This window comes from Bos indicus x Bos taurus, unplaced genomic scaffold (assembly GCF_003369695.1).
Source record: "Bos indicus x Bos taurus breed Angus x Brahman F1 hybrid unplaced genomic scaffold, Bos_hybrid_MaternalHap_v2.0 tig00011943_arrow_arrow_obj, whole genome shotgun sequence".
In the NCBI taxonomy this organism is placed as follows: Eukaryota; Metazoa; Chordata; class Mammalia; order Artiodactyla; family Bovidae; genus Bos; species Bos indicus x Bos taurus.
Window position 1 is genome coordinate 1 of NW_020868013.1, and position 11,080 is coordinate 11,080.

The 11,080-nt window shown below is 45.6% G+C and overlaps 1 long non-coding RNA gene across 1 annotated transcript; it reads right to left on the bottom strand.

Annotated features, from left to right (window-relative positions):
* Positions 1-8,408: 8,408 nt before the first annotated feature.
* LOC113889400 lies at positions 8,409-10,327 on the bottom strand. Its single transcript, XR_003510247.1, has 2 exons — positions 10,121-10,327; positions 8,409-8,659 (listed from the first exon to the last, which is right to left on the bottom strand). It is a non-coding gene; the product is annotated as an uncharacterized LOC113889400 (long non-coding RNA).
* Positions 10,328-11,080: the final 753 nt, after the last annotated feature.

Here is an 11,080-nt window from a genome sequence, read left to right on the forward strand (position 1 = left end):
AGATGCTAAGATTGGAGGCACTGTCACCACAGCACAGCCTGGAGTATGCTGTCACCTGAGGAGGGCTGCAAGGAAAACGCAGGACACCAGTTTAGCTTGGATTCCAGGTGAGCAAAACATAACCTTGTAGGATAAGTATGTGCTGAGTGATGCACAGATCACACTTGAGCTAAAGTATTTGTTGATTTCATGTAATTCAGTAAGTACATTAGTTTTCTGGGATTGTTGAATACTTAATAAAAGAAGGTCTTTTGGGGTCAAAACCCACTTGGGCTTGAGTTCAAGTGCTCCCTACATTCAATCTGCACTCCTTTGAACAAATTACTTCATTTCTTAATCCCATCTTGCAAAATGGCCTTCCGCATAAATATTGCTATGAGGAATATATTTGGGATAAGACATTAAAAGTTTCATTGTTTTAGTTAAAGAGGAAATTCAGTTCAGTTCAGTACAGGTGCTCAGTCATGTCTGACTCTTTGAGACTCCATGAATCGCAGCACGCCAAACCTCCTTGTCCATCACCAACTCCCAGAGTTCACTCAAACTCATGTCCATCGAGTCGGTGATGCCATCCTGCCATCTCATCCTCTGTCGTCCCCTTCTCCTTCTACCCCCAGTCCCTCCCAGCATCAAGGGCTTTACCAATGAGTCAGCTCTTCGCATGAGGTGGCCAAAATATTGGAGCTTCAGCTTCAGCATCAGCCTTCCAATGTACACCCAAGACTGATGTCCTTTAGGATGGACTGGGTGGATCTCCTTGCAGTCCAAGGGACTCTCAAGAGTCTTCTCTAACACCACAGTTCAAATGCATCAGTTCTTCGGCACTCAGCTTTCTTCACAGTTCCAACTCTCACATCCATACATGACCACTGAAAAACCATAGCCTTACTAGAAGGACCTTTTAGCAAAGTAATATCTCTGCTTTTCAATATACTATCTTGGTTGGTCATAAGTTTCCTTCCAAGGAGTAAGCATCTTTTAATTTCATGGCTGCAATCACCATCTGCAGTGATTTTGGAGCCCCCCAAAATAAAGTCTGACACTGTTTCCACTAATCCCCATCCATCCACCATGAAGTGATGGGACCAGATACCATGATCTTAGTTTTCTGAATTTGAGGTTTAAAAACCGTTTTCACTCTCCTCTTTCATTTTCATCAAGAGGCTTTTTAGTTCCTCTTCACTTTCTCCCATAAGGAAGGTGTCATCTGCATATCTGAGGTATTGATATTTCTCCTGGCAATCTTGATTCCAGCTTGTGCTTCTTCCAGCCCAGCATTTCTTATGATATACTCTCCATATAATTTAATTAAGCAGAGTGACAATAGACAGCCTTGACATACTTTTTTTTCCTATTTGGAACCATTCTGTTGTTCCATGTCCAGTTCTAACTGTTGCTTCCTGACCTGCATACAGATTTCTCAAGAGGCCGGTCACGTGGTCTGGTATTCCCGTCTCTTGCAGAATTTCCACAGTTATTGTGATCCACGCAGTCAAAGGCTGTGTCATAGTCAATAAAGCAGAAATAGATGTTTTGCTGAAACTCTCTTGCTTTTGCAATGATCCACCGGATGTTGGCAATTTGATCTCTGGTTCCTCTGCCTTTGCCAAAACCAGCTTGAACATCTGGAAGTTCATGGTTCATGTACTGCTGAAGCCTGGCTTGGAGAATTTTGAGCATTATTTTACTGGCTTGTGAGATGAGTGCAATTGTGTGTTCGTTTGAGCATTCTTTGGCATTCCTTTCTTTGGGATTGGAAGTGGTCAACATGATTTACTATTATTATTAGTGTTACTGTTAGTCACATGGAAATGATTTGTAAGCCATAAAGTCCCCTGTAAATCTTTCTATCACCATTACAGGTTATGGGTTTACCACCAACTAGTTAAGGGCAATCATGGGAGGCTTTTTTTTCACTTCTTTAAGCTCCTCTTTCATTATTTGTAAAATGGAGCATGTCGCATATGCTATGCTTCTCTCAGAGTGGATAATATTCCGTTTAGCACATCACTGGATGATGAATCAACATGACCTTCCATACTCCAGGCTCCAAGTTCATCCACCGTATCACCCGACCAGTTACATTTGCCACTTACCCGATGTTGTCTGGATAAGACGCACAAGTAACAGGAAGAAAAGATACAGTAGCTTCATGATGGGAAAGGAGTTTTCAGAATTCCAAGTAGAACCAACGTCTGGTGGCACACTGAATCGGGGCAGGCGATCTGGGAGAGAGTTTGAAAACTTCAGCTGGAAAGAAAGTGCTTTTATCCCAGCAGAGATGTTCAGCTGGGCCTGGGCCTAGTTTGAGGATGTTTCATCTTTGGACACATGGTCCAAGTGTTTGCCTGTCGTAAAGGAAGAAGTTTGCAGGAAGTCAGGGTTTCCACATTGATTCTCACTTCTGCTTATGGCTCTGAGGTTTCGTGCAATTTTTGGAGAGAAATCATTAAACATTGAATTCTGTTAGAAAATTATTCATTTCTTTTTTTCACCTTTATTTCATGTCTCTGCATCTGTCCATTTCTCCTTTCAGAATAAGCACCCTCAATCCATGTGTTGCAAATGTTGGAGACGACTGATTGACTGAACAACAACAACCCAACACACATACACCTTTTACAATCGAAAAGGAATTTTGGAAATTAAAATTATCTTTTTTTCACTCTCAACATTTTTTTTTTTTTTTGCTATCATTTACAGTGAGAAGCCCATGATGCCATCCTAAGCAAGCTCTTGCATAGACAAGTGACTTAGCACACATGCCTACCAGGTAAATCATTGATATTTTTTGCATGTCTTCCTTCTCTCCACTTGGTTTTCCTTTATAGTGCTCATATTTCTCTTTTTCTTCATATGTAAGTCTCAAAAGTAACAAGTCTTGTTTTATTATGTTACATTCTCAGCACCTAGAACAGTTCCTGGCATAGAGCAGGTAGTCAAACATTTGTTTCTATGAATAGGTACTAGTGTGAAGAGTCAACATATAGGTGAATAAATAAATGGATGAATGGAGAGAATGAGGGAGGGAAGCAGAAAAGAAAGGAAGGCTTGGGCATAATCCTTAGGGTTTTGAAGGTCTGTAGAGAGCCCATTAAGTTGCTTTATCCCAAAGTGTTCCTGAGCACAAGCACCCACTCACCCATTCCCAACATAACAGGTCAAAGCAGGTCATAATACGTCATGGTCTTTAGCCTTCACTCACGACCTCTCTTCCATCTTACCTGAACTATATGTTCTGACGTTTTTCTCTCTGTCCTGAGGCAACTTAGCAATAAAATGTTTTCACTTTTAATCTTTTGATCAGCATTTGAATCTTTCACTAAGTGGAAATCTATTTTAGTTTAGTGACATCAACCTAAAAATAGAGCAAGTGTTTGTAGCAAGCTGTTTAAATAAGTCTTACTTAATTCTACAGAATAGCTGTGAGGGTTTTACTTCCTTGGCCCCAGCAACAGTACTTTTACAATAATAGAAAGAAAGTATAGCTACAGGCAATTGGCCGCCTCTCTCTTATACTTTTATACTGAAAGTGATCCTTTACACTGACTCCCTAATTGTTATGCATCTATTCCCACGCTTTCTTCAACTCACTCTCTCTCTCTTCTCTCTCCTGGAAACCTACCTTGTTGATTCTCCTCTGCCCTTCTCAGGTGGATTGTGGCAGAGACACTGGGAGCCCCTGTCCATGGCTACATGATTAGAGGCCAGGACAACAAAGGGTGGAGGAAGGGGTGAGTGAGGTCACACAGGATGCCTCCTGATCCCCGTTGGCAGGAGTCATCCTGGCGGAGAGGTGGGGGACCAGCCAGACTCGTTGGCATTGTTGCCACCAAAATCTTGGTTTTCTCTGCCCACTGGAGCCAAATAAAATTTGCAGAGACAGAGTTTGGGGCAAACAGAAAGATGGCTTTAATCATTAAGCCGGCAGAAGGGAGAACACAATAGGTTCCTGCCTCTAGGAGCCTGTCTCCCCTCCATCGGGAATCCAGGGGATCATACAGTCAGGGCTCACAGTCATGTGTTTGGAATACAGGATAAAAGGCGTAGGGGTCCTGAATTCTCTCTTTTTGCACTGTTTGGAAATAGTCACTAGGCCACTGTCAGGTAGCTAGGTATTTGGGTCTGGCAGTTGGTCCCGGTGGTTGGGTCATTGTCCTTTGGGGATTTCCTGGTGACTTTCTTCTTGTAATACAAAAGGGGGAAAGCAAACCACTACAGGGTGGCTTCCAAAGAGAGTGCACCATAAAGTTAAGCATCAAGATGAGGTTAAAATAGAGCAAAGAGAGGTACCAAACTACAAGGGGAGGTTTATGATGCCATAAAGGTAAGTATCAGGACGTGGCTAGAATAAGTTAAAGAATCATTGATGCAGAGTGTGGCTCCTGCAGAGTTAGAGGGCAACAGGTACAGATGTAGTTTGTATAATAGGTTGCTGCTGCTAAGTCACTTCAGTCATGTCCGGTCTGTGCGATAGATGGCAGCCCACCAGGCTCCCCCGTCCCTGGGATTCTCCAGGCAAGAACACTGGAGTGGTTCCATTTCCTTCTCCAATGCAGGAAAGTGAAAAGTGAAAAGAAATCGCTCAGTCGTGTCTGACTCTAGGGACCCCATGCAGCCCACCATGGGATTTTCCAGTACTGGAGTAGGGTGCCATTACCTTATCCAGCATAATAGGTTAGTCTTCTGAAAAGAAGAAACTTAGTTATCAATGCAGACTGTTGATTGCTAGCCAAGTAGGGCTCAAAATCCTCCAAGCTAGGCTTCAACAGTACATGAACTGAGAGCTTCCATATGTACAAGCTAGATTTAGAAAAGGCAGGGGAACAAGAGATCAAATTGCTAACATCTGTTGGACCATAGAAAAAGCAAGACATTTCCAGAAAACATCTACTTCTGCTTCATCGACTATGCTCAAGCCTTTGACTGTGTGGATCACAATAAACTGTGGAAAATTCTGAAGGAGATGGACCACCTGACCTGCCTCCTGCAAAACCTGTATGCAGCTCAAGAAGCAACACTTAGAACCAGACATGGAAAAACAGATTGGTTCCAACTGGGAAAGTAGTAAGTCAAGGCTGTATATTGTCACCCTGCTTATTAACTTCTGTGCAGAGTTCATCATGAGAAATGCCAGACTGGAGGAAACACAAGCTGGATCAGGATTGCTGGGAGAAATATCAATAAGTTCAGATTGCAGATGATACCACCTTATGGCAGAAATTGAAGAGGAACTAAAGAGCCTCTTGATGAAGGTGAAAGCAGAGAGTGGAAAAAGCTGACTTAAAATTTGACATTCAAAAACTGAGATCATGGCATCTGATACCATCATTTCATGGCAAATAGATGGGGAAACAGTGGAAGCAATAGATGACTTTATTTTTTAGGCTCCAAAATCACTGCAGATGGTGATTGCAGCCATGAAATTAAAAGACGCTTGCTCCTTATAAGAAAAGCTATGACCAACCTAGACAGCTTATTAAAAAGCAGAGACATTAGTTTGCCAACAAAGGTCCATCTAGTCAAAGCTATGGTTTTTCCTGTAGTCATGTATGGATGTGAGAGTTGGACTATAAAGAAAGCTGAGCATGAAGGATTGATGCCATTGAACTGTGGTGTTGGAGAAGTCTCTTGAGAGTCCCTTAGACTGCAAGGAGATCCAACCAGTCCATCCTAAAGGAAATCGGTCCTGAATATTCATTGGAAGGACTGATGGTGAAGCTGAAACTCCAATACTTCGGGCACCTGATGGGAAGAAGTGACTCATTTGAAAAGATCCTGATGCTGGGAAAGATTGAAGGTGGGGGGAGAAGAGGATGACAGAGGATGAGATGGTTGGATGGCATCACTGACTTGATGGACATGAGTTTGAGTAACCTCTAGGAGTTGTTGATGGACAGGGAGGCCTGGCATGCTGCAGTCCCTGGGGTCACAAAGAGTCAGATATGACTGGGCAACTGAACTGAACTCTAGCATATGAGATCTTAGTTCCCTGGCTAGGGATGAACCCATGCCCCTTGCATTGGCAGCTGGAGTTTTAACCACTGGACCACCAGGGAAGTCCCTGCTTTTAGTTTTTGTAGCTGCACTAGATGGGGGCAAGAGGTAGAGACAGTTTGGGTCTCACCCCTGAGTAAGCATGAGAATGAGACCCAGGACCGAGGTGGAAAGGCTGGCCTTGGACCAGAGCATGAGCCCATTTGGCTCAAGAGTGACATGGGAAAGCCATCATCTTCCCGGTGCTGAAATGACACAAGCATTCCTCCCATGCAGGAGTCCAACATGACACCCAGAAATGTTATGGCAATAAAACATCAACAGATACAAGAATGCAAATTAAAATTAAGTAGAAATTAAAAACTGAAATCCCAACAAAGAATATGATCAAAATTTAATAGAAACAGTACCACCAAACCACACTTAATGGCAGATAAACGTTCCACGATAATAAAACAAACTAAAAATAAAGGATAAAAGGGATACAAGATATATGAGGTGTAAGACTGAGTCCCAAATACAACCTTCGAGATGAAGAAGAGTTGGCAGATGTACCATGGGCATTTCTGTGAAAAAAGAAATATAAAGTTGAGTAAAATGTTGACAGCTGTTATCATTTTTTCCTCCATTAAACATACACAGGTTTGTCTCTTTTGAGCTGCTAATTTTAGGCTCAAGACATGATTTTAAGCTACTGCTGTATTGATTTCCTGTTGCCGCTGTAGCAAATTGCCACAAGCTACATGGCTTAAAGGAACACATACTTGTTATTGTGGTTCTGAGGATCCAAAGTCCCAAATGGGTCTCATTGGCTTCAAATCACGGTGTCAGCAGGATGCTGTTCCTTCTGGAGGCTTCCTTCCTTCTCACGCTTAGAAGCTGCCTGCCCTCCTTGGCTTATGGCCTCTGCACATCAGTGTGAGCTGATGAGAGGCTGGTTTAGCCTCTCAGCGTGCATCTCTGACACTGGTCTGTGTCCCTCCTCCACATCTAAGGCTCCTTGTAATGAGATGGCATTGAGCACAGCCAGATACTCCACATCATTTCCCTATCTTAAGGCTGAATGATTAGGTACCTTAATTCACCTGTGCTGTAATTCTCACTTGTCATGTGACTGCCCTTTCAGGCTACTGAAACAGAAACACCATAGGCCAGGTGGCTCTTTCTTTGCACTTTGTTTTTTAACTGAAGGATGATTGCTTTACAGATTTTCGTGGCTTTCTGTCATAGAAAAACAAGAATCATCCATGGGTTCACCCATGTCCCCTCCCTCTCGAACTTCGTACCATCTCCTTCCCCATCCCACCTTTCTAGCTGGTCTCAGAGCCCCTGTTTGAGTTCCCTGAGTCACACAGCAAATCCATGCTGGCTATCTATTTTACATGTGGTATTGTAATAGGTGGCTTACTAACAACAGACCCTTACTTCTCAGTTTTGGAGGCTGGGAGCTCCACGATCAAGACAGAGCAGGTGGCTGGCGGACAGCGGTCTCCCTGTGTCCTCAGAGGGCACAAGGGGTGGGCCATCTCTCTGGGGTCTCTTTCATAAAGGCCCTCATTCCACCCAGGAGGGTCCCACCCTCATGACCAAATCACCTCCCAAAGGCCCTGTCTCCTAACACCATCCCCTTGGTGACCTCAGCTTGCACTGAGGGAAGCGTTAGTGCAAAGACCAGAGAACTGCTCATACATACAGTGTGCACCAGCAAGGCTCTTGGTTTAACTAGCAAACCCTCTGAAGAAACTGCAAGCAGGCTGAGGTCAGCATGCTCGCCCTGCCCCCTGCGGTCTCTGTGTTCTGTGCTGTGTTGTCTTCATTGAACTGTGCTTTCCACAGGACTTGTTTTTCCATAGCATCTAGTTGCATCATATCATGTACACACAGAGAGACATGCTTCATCCATGTCAACTCTGTCATTCAGTTGATGACAATTTGTGAAGCAATGTCTCATCTCAATGCCCAGCACTTACAGGAATAGGACAATCCATGCCTATAGAGATCTTATAGCCCAAAGGGAATCAGAAGGGTATCCACGTGCGCACAAGGCAGGAGTAAGAAGCACAAACCAAATGGAAGTGAGGGCTGCAGGGGACAGGGGGGGGGTTTCCTCCTGGAGCGGGGGCGGGGGCTTTCCTATGGGACTGGTGTGCTGGTGATTCTGGACCCCTGGTGTGCATGTTTGAGGAGAGACGCGGGGCAGGACATGGTGCCCTGGGCTGGGAAGCAGGAAGGACAGCAGACATAGGGGCTGGGGAAGGTCAGGCCCCCAAGGAACAGGGGGTCACACCCCTGGGAGCACAGAGCACCCCAACACAATTCCCCAATGGTCCGCATGGGGAGCTCAGAGAGCATCCTCAGGGATTTCAGAATTCGCCTGGGATCAGACACCACACAACAACCTCAATGACCAGTGGGCAAGATTCTTTAACTTTGAACAAAATTTATTCTGGTTTAAATTTTAGACGTTCTGTCGAAGGGCGCAGTTTCAGTCTCCGCATCGGTCCCGGCCGCATCTTCGCCTTCTTTTACCACTACCTGCAGCATTTTATTCGGGGCCCTAAACAGGTGCCAATCTGTCTCGTGCGTCCAGGGCACCTGATCGGCACACAGAAGCCTCTATTTATACGGCAGGTTACATGATTTCTTACTCCTTGAGTAAATCCTAAAAAGAGAATGAAGAGGGAAAAATGTGTCAGCAGGAAAGCGGCATCTCGAGAAGGCCAGCTGTGTCCCCTCTGAGCGAGGCCCTGGGGCTTTCTGTGCTGAGATGCGGACATGGCCTCGTGACAACAAGATGTGAATCCAGGACCTCGTTGACCAGCTTCCAGACAGACACTGGCCCTGCCCAGGCTCTGGTGGACCCTCACATTTCCAGAACCAGAGGCTGAGGGACTGGGGTGTGAGGACCCTGGTTGTGTCCACCACGAGGGCAAAGACCGGGAAGCTCTGCTACATCCACCTTCTCACCAGGAGTCAGAAGCGGCCCGTAGGTTCTATTTTCACTGTTTACTTTTCAAACTCATGGAGTCAGTCAAGTAGTGCAGCTGAGATAGGAGGAAAAGATGCAGCTGAAAGTGTAAGAACTGTTTAAAGAGAACTTATTCTCAAAGCAACTTACAGCTGACAGTGACAATGGTTCAGAAAAAAAAGTTTTGTATCATCGTCTCTACTGACTCAGAACGCTCTCAGCGCTGGTGCGAGTCAGCCCCTCTCCTCCTCCCTTTGTGGTTTCCTCCCGACCAGAGGCCTTCCCGTCTTCCTCACACGCCTTTTTCCTCTTGACCACAAGGCACCTTTGGTCCCTCTCTAGTTCCCCATCCAGGGATAGAACCCGGGCCACACTCCTTACACCCCCGTCCTCTCTCCCTGCCACTGGGCTAAGAGTTGGGTTACAGTCTTAAACAACACTGATCAAACAAGGCCTTTTCACCTTGATTTTGACATCTAATCAGTTGTCTCAGGTCTCAGTCTCTGCAGCCTCTCCCTCTCTCCCTCCCTTCCTCCTTCCTTCCTACATATTTTCATCCCATTTCCGGAAATATCAAGGGTAAGATTAAACTCAGACAGCCTATCCTGCACACTGCTTTGGATGTGCTGCCTCCCAGCTGTGGAGAGAGGGTTGCATCATCAGCGACGTGTCCTGGAGGACCTTCCTGCTGAGGAGACTCAGCACGGAGCATCCCAAAGGGAGCTCCTGAAGCCCAGGCTCGGCCTGACTCTCCTCTGGACTTGTCTGGTCACCCAGAGCCACCACCCTTCAAATAGAAAGATTTATAAAGAGACATTCTGTACTTCTGTCATGGGACAAAATCAAATTTCTTGCTTTTATGAAAAAGAAAAAAAGGAGAGTCACTTAACAGAGGCAACTTCTGTTTCCTCCTCATGAAACCAATGAGGAGACGGGCTCAGAAGCTTGACTCGCTAGAGTGGCTTAGAAACAACCTGGAATTTTGCAGGGCGGTTCTCAGAACCCTCTTGCTACTGAGGACTCAGCGCTGGCTTCTCAGAAGCACCAAATATGGTGGGTTTAGTCTGACCACGTGTAGATGGGGGTAGCAGGACAGAAGGAGGTAGAAACAGGAGAGAGAGCCCACGGCTCCCCCTGGGGCTCCCACGAGCTCACCTGACCCAGCAGACAGGACCAGGAAGAGGAGCGCGAGGAGCAGGTGATGGAGCCTCATGCTGGCGTCCCGAGCTCTGCGGCTGATGCTAGAGAAGAGGCTGCTCTTGCCGCTTTAAAAAGGTCCCAGGTTCCGGGAGGATTTCTGCGCTGGCTGTGGATTTGGTTATTAGGAACTGGTTAACTGAACCTCTTCCCTGTGTGTCATGGGAGTGGCCTTTATAGCACAAAGCAGGGGCAGTCACTTGTATGCTAATGAGGCTGTGGAAACCCCAGGAAAAGCTTTCCTGCTGCCCTTTTAACCACAAACTTCTCCTTGGCAGTCAGTTCAGCTGGTGGGCAGGGGTGTGGCAAGGGGCACAGACTTGCCTGTTTCCCCTGGCAGGGGCACAGACTTCTTGCGGAACCTTAGCTTACCCACTCCCCAGCCCCACCTTCGCCCTTCCAGGGCTTTGAAACTGCCCACTGTTTTCCTGTGTAGAAGGAAATGGCACCCCACTCCAGTACTCTTGCCTGGAAAATTCCATGGATGGAGGATCCTGGTGGGCTACACTTCATGGGGTTGCAGAGAGTCAGACATGAAAGGGAGACTTCACTTTCTTTATTTCTATACTTCCTTTTGGCCTTGAAGAAGCACAAGCTGGAATCAAGATTGCAGGGAAAAATATCAATAACCTCAAATATGCAGATGACACCACCCTTAGGGCAGAAAGTTAAGAGGAACTAAAAAGCCTCTTGATGAAAGTGAACGAGGAGAGTGAAAATGTTGTCTTAAAGCTCAACATTCAGAAAACTAAGATCATGGCATCCGGTCCCATCACTTCATGGAAGATACATGGGAAAACAGTGGAAACAGTGTCAGACTTTATTTTTTGGGACTCGAAAATCACAGCAGATGGTGATTGCAGCTGTGAAATTAAAAGACGCCTATTCCTTGAAAGGAAAGTTATAACCAACCTAGAT